Raw genomic sequence first — 6,013 nt, 5'->3', positions numbered from 1 at the left:
TTATTATATATGCCTGAGTGGGTTTTTTTGTTTGTGTGTTTCTTTAAAAAAGCTAAAGTGGATAAAGCGAAATACTTTTAACTGATGGTATATGGAAGGGATTATAATCAATGTAATGAAACAAGTTATATGAATTGTTGAATGTGAAAATGATGATGTGCCCTGTAAACTTTCACTCAGTCCACAATAAAAACCTTAAATTAAAAAAAAAATAAGAAAAGAAAAAGGAAACTTGTTCTCTAAGAAAAAAATAAATAAATAAATGGAGTAATTTCCCCTTTGGACATTTATGCTATTTTCAATAATCTAAAATGCTAAATTTTTCTTGCCTCTAATCAACTGACGTAGGTTTTACTTTGTTAACACTGGAGTCACTAAAATGAACTATATTTCCCTCCTCTTCATCTCATTTTTAGTTCTCCTACCTGTCAATCCTTCAACTAGAGATACCCCTCTTGTTACCCTTTTTTTCAAGGATAACATCTCTTGATCTCTTATTACTTTAATTCTCTATTTATCTCTCTCAACTGGATCCTTCCTTACTGCCTATAACATGCCTGGGCTCCTCCTGATTTGGAGCATTTCATTTTGGTCAGCTTTACTGTCGTTTGTAGAGCATTACTAGATAACCATCTCATCCCACTTTGCCTGGGATTTTCCCATTTTAGCTCTTAAATCCCATGTCCAAGAAGACCCTTCAAACTGTGGTGGCTGTTCCCCCTAATTATTACCCACCTGGATGTTCTAAAAGTTTCTCAAATATGAGTTTTTCAAATGTTTTTAATGCTTCACCCAACTATTTAACATCTATCAGTCATCTCAGCACTCTCTCTCAAATAACGTCAAAAGTGTCTTAGGATAGGATACAAAAATCATGTTGCATCATTCTTTCCCTGAACTCTTAACTCCAAACTATGTTCTAACTTTATGTTGAATACTCATACTTCATCAGACCAATAATTATTCAAAGGCCATATGCCAGGTACTGTACTATTGTTAGGTATCCTTAAGTCACTTCCGACTCAGTAATTCTATGCATAACAGAAGGAAACATTGCCTGGTTTTGAGCTATCCTCACAATTACTGTTAGTTTGAGCCCATCATTGTTGCCACTGTGTCAATCTATCTCATCAGTGTTTTCCTGTTTTTCACTGACCTCCAATTTACCAAACATTATATCTTTCTCCAGTGACTTGTTCTTCCTGACAATATGGTCAAAGTATGAGAGATGTATTCTCTCAATCCTTGCTTCTAAGGAACATTCTGGCTATACTTCTTTCCAGATACACTTGTGTGTTCTCTGGCAGTTCGTGGTACTTTCAATAGTCTTCAACACCCTAAGTCAAACGCACTGATTCTTCTCCAGTTTTTCTCATCCACTGTCCAACTTTTACATTCTTATGGGACAACTGAAAATTCCATGGCTTTTATTAGGAACACCACAGTCCTAAAACTGATTATCTTTGTTCTTTAATATTTTAACGACATTTTTTACAACAGATTTGCCTAAGGAAATATACCATTTGATTTCTTGACTGCTTCTTCCATGAGCATTAATTGTGGATCCAAGCAAAAAGAAGTCTTTAACAACTTCAATCTTATCTCCATTTATCGTATTATTTATTTGTCCAGCTGTGAGAATTTTTCTTTGCTTTACATTGAGGTGCAATCCATACTGAAGGCTATATTCTTTGATCCTTATTAGTATTTCAAGTCCTCTTTGCCTCTAGCAAGCAAGATTGTGCCATCTGCATATCACAGGTTTTTAATGAGTCTTCCTTCAATCCTGAAGCCATGTTTTGTTTGTTTTTCCTCATACAAGCCAACTTCTCAGATTATCTCCTCAGCATTCAGATTGGTTTAGTATGGTGAAAGAATACAATCCTTACACACACTTTGCCTGATTTTAAACTGTTCCGTATCCCTATGTTCTGTTCAACAATTGTCTCTTGATCTGTATACAGGTTTCTCATGAGCACAACTAAGTGTTCTGGAATATCCATTGTTTGCAAAGTTTGTTGTCCATAGTTTGTCGTGATTCACATAGTTGAATGTCTTTGCATAGTTAATAAAGCACAAATAAAACAGTTTTATGTTATTCTCTGCTTTCAGCCAACATCCATCGTATGTCTGCAAAGATACTCTTATACAATATCCTTTTTGGAATCCAGATTGAATTTCTGGCAGCAATCTGTTGAAGTACTGCTGTAATCACTTTTAACTTATCTTCAGCAAAATCTTACTTGCAGATGATATTAATTACATTGTTCAATGATTTATACATTCAATTAGGTCACCTTTCTTAGGAATGGTCACGTATGGATCTCTTCCTGTTGGTTGGCCAGGTATTGGTCTTCCAAATTCCATGGCACTGATGCGTGCACACCTCCAGTGCTGTATTAATTTGTTTTTTGCCAATGCCTTCAGTGCAGCTTAGACCTCTTCCTTTAATATCATTCGTTCTTGATCACACAGTATCTCTTGAAATGTCTGAACACTAGCTAATTCTTTTTCATACAGTGACTCTGTGTATTACCTTTGATCTTCTTTAGATGCTTCCTGCATCATTCAAATTTTTTGCCCATAGAATTCTTCAATATTGCAACTTGAGGACTGAACTTTTCTTCAGTTTTTCCAGCTTGAGAAATGCTGTTTTCCCTTTCAGTTTTCCAACTCCAGGCCTTTAGACACTTCATTGTAATACTGTCTTTTCAAGCTGACCTTTGATATTTTCTGTTCAGTTTTTTCATCATTTTTTTCCAGTTGCTTATCTACATTCAAGAGCAAATTTCAGAGTGTCTTTTCTTTCTTTTCTATCTTTTTAATAACCTTTGCTTTCTTCATGAATGATATTCTTGATGTCATCCCCCAACCCTCTAGTATTTGATCATTAGTGTCTAATGCATCAAAACTGTTCTTGGGATGGTCTCTAAACTCAGGTGAGATATACTCAAGGTCTTAATTTTAGCGCTAATAGACTTGTTTTAATTTCTTCAGCTTGAACCTGAACTTGAATATGAGCAATTGATCATCTATTCGACTGTCTGCCCCCCTGCCCTTGTTTTTGCTGTTGCTGCTGAGTTTCTCCATTGTCTCTTTCCACAGATGAAATCGATTTGATTTCTGTGTATTCCATTTGGTGAGTTCCATGTGCATAGTTGTAACTATTAAAAAAATGTATTGAGAATGAATAAGTCATTGATTTTGCAAAATTCTATCATTCAATCTCCAGCATTATTTCTATCACACCAAGGAAGGCCATATTTTCCAACTACCTAGCCTTCCTTGCTTTCAACTTTTGCAATCCAATCACCAATAACTGACAATGGATCACTATGCAAGGATTACTAGCAAGAAAATCAGTCTGATCAAATCCTCCAAACGGTCATAATATAGTTGCATATATCCTATGCTTTACTCTATTGGACTACACTATTCAGCTTTCAAATGTATGCCTTCATTCCAAACTTTTGATTCCACTATTTTTCCTTCCTACATCTCTCCCCTAATATCCTCACATTTCTGTCACCCTACACCCTTTCTTATCTTTCAATTCAACTGAATACCACCTCTTCGCTAAAGTCTTACCTGACTTCTACCTATCCCAAGAGATGTGTGATTGTTATAGTTCTGTGTTATAGTTTTGTGACTGGGCAAAGATTCCCCCTGGTTTGGCAGTTGGGATGTGCTTATTCTCATGGTGAAATCTAATACAGCATAGTTAACTCTACAACGATTGGCTATGAACAGCCAATCAAATGAAAGGATGTTTCCTTGGGGGTGTAGACTGCTCCCAATATAATGGACATGCAGGAAAATGCTTGCTCCTTCTTTTCCACTAGGAACCTGGGACTTTATAACTGTGAACTCTCTATTTCCTTGAATATAAATTTCTCTTTACAGTATGTGTGTGTGCGTGTGTTTCACTGATTTTGCTTCTCTAGAAAACTCAGCCAAACACAAGTGGTATTGTTTGGGGTTCTAGAGAAATAAAATCACAAGGATGAATTTTCTAAATGGGTTCCTAAGGCTGACTAATTTTAAAAGTACTGATGACTCTCCCTTCACTAGTAAAATTTGTAGGGTGGAGGCGAATCTGACCTCCGTATCACAGAAATTGGCTTTGGGCTGATTCTGAGTTTGGTTTTCTTTCCCCCTTGTGAAGTCTGAGGAAGTCAGCCATGGCCCCCACATAGTTTTTGCAGTTGGCATCAGGAGCGGGATTCACAACAATAGCTCCAGATCCATGGAAGCATGAGGTTTTGTAAGAGGAAGAACCAAGGGCCACATTTTAAGTGAAACTTGATTTTTAGATGGTGAATTTTGTTTTTGTTACCTGTAATGGCTGAAAGGAATGCAAGAGTTAAAACGCTTTAGTAGAGGGGAGAAAAGCAACTTCTGGAGTTACCTAAAGCATGCTGGTTAAATGAAATGGCTGACAGGGTGCCAGGGCCTACTGGATCACCTTGCCAAGAGGCCCAAAGCCATCTGAATATGAATGGGGTGAATCCAAAGGTATAGTAGAAAACACTGAAATTAAGTGTTTTCAAAAGGTTTATGTGATTGATTGCCTTATGGATATTGGTTTCCCCTTTCTACTACTGTAAAACAGATATATACGTGTGATGGAAATGAATGTTGGGAACAATGATTAGAGAGAGCTTGTAACCCTGCCTTCAGCTTATACTGAGTGGATTTGCTAGAAGGGGAGTTAGAGTAAGACTTTGTAGAGTATGGGGCTTTGGGTGGAATCCTGAGCCTCACCCAGTACCTTCAAGTGTTAGCACATTTGCAGACCAAGCCAGAACTGCTGGGAAAACAGGAAAGTTGTGATTGAAAGACTACCAGCAGAATAAAAGTGGACTATTTGGGTTTTGGAGTTTCAAACAAGCTATTTGCCTTGAAGACATCAAGGCAAGAAAAGTCTGCCTATCAGAGGAAATCCCCTCCTAGGGGTGCAAGTTAAAGGGAACTAAGAGCAGTCTAGTATGCTTTCTGGTCACCACCTGGGTCTACTTTTGAACGGAAGTCAGGAAATACAGCAGTGAAGACAACAGCTGAATTTGGACATGTTTCATTGATATAAGAGAGACAAGAGAAAGAGCTGGATGGACTGAAGTTTAGGGAGACATGTTAATTCCTGAGCCCACAGTCACTGACTGACCTATACCTTTGGGGCTAGGACTTAGAAGGGCCCAGTTGGTCTGAAGTACAGGGAGGTCTATGTGAACTCTCAATCTTGCAGCTGGTACCCATTTGATGTAGTTTGGATGGCTAGGGATGAGTTGACCAGAACCCAACCAGATGAAGATGTTTGATACTGTGAGCAAGTAGACGTTTGCAGCTGCTTAAAACTCTAACCAGAATGGAAAGTTCTTCATATCAAGGAACATGCTAGTCCCTTAAGTACTGTGTTGATAAGATTGGTCAATTTAGACACTGGCTATCAAAAAGCATGCGGGGGTTAGGGGAGAGAACTGACGACTGTAAAGGCATAAAGTGAGTGGCTTACACGCTTTCAGGGGTATGCTCAGTTTCAGAATGTGTGTGGGGGGTGGGGTTGGGGAGTGGTAAGGTAGAATCCCCACTGAACATGTTTCCTTTTTTCCAGATAGATCTTATAATAGGGGGTGGGAGACGATGCAGATAGGATTTTAGTATTCAATTGTGAATAACTGATAGCAGGGTTAATTGTGATGATCAAAAGTATAATTTTAGAAGATATGTAACTAAAAAGGTGTAGTAGTTAATCTTTCATTTCAGGAAGAGAAGATCCCAGATCATCAAGAAGGAAGAGCATGAATGGAGTATGAGATCCCTACCTAAAAAAGCATCGACAGCAGAGACTGGCACGCAGAGACACAGCAGTTGTGGACTCTAGGCCATGGACTAAGTAACGCTGTGTGCTTTTGGGTAGGAGGCTGACTTGTAGAATGTGCCCTTTGTACATTTAAATGCATATATTTTTATTTGGTCATTTGTGAAACATAAGATGTAACTGGAGCAATGCATT

General features: G+C 38.0%; 1 protein-coding gene across 1 annotated transcript in view; it reads right to left on the bottom strand.

The window, feature by feature from the left end:
- Positions 1-6,013, bottom strand: part of ROCK2 (Rho-associated, coiled-coil containing protein kinase 2) — a 213,877-nt gene that overhangs the window by 61,555 nt on the left and 146,309 nt on the right. The window lies entirely within an intron of this gene.

The sequence above is a fragment of the Chrysochloris asiatica genome, unplaced genomic scaffold (genome assembly GCF_000296735.1).
Source record: "Chrysochloris asiatica unplaced genomic scaffold, ChrAsi1.0 scaffold00131, whole genome shotgun sequence".
Lineage (NCBI taxonomy): Eukaryota > Metazoa > Chordata > Mammalia > Afrosoricida > Chrysochloridae > Chrysochloris > Chrysochloris asiatica.
This window is presented reverse-complemented; position numbering and strand designations above follow the sequence as displayed.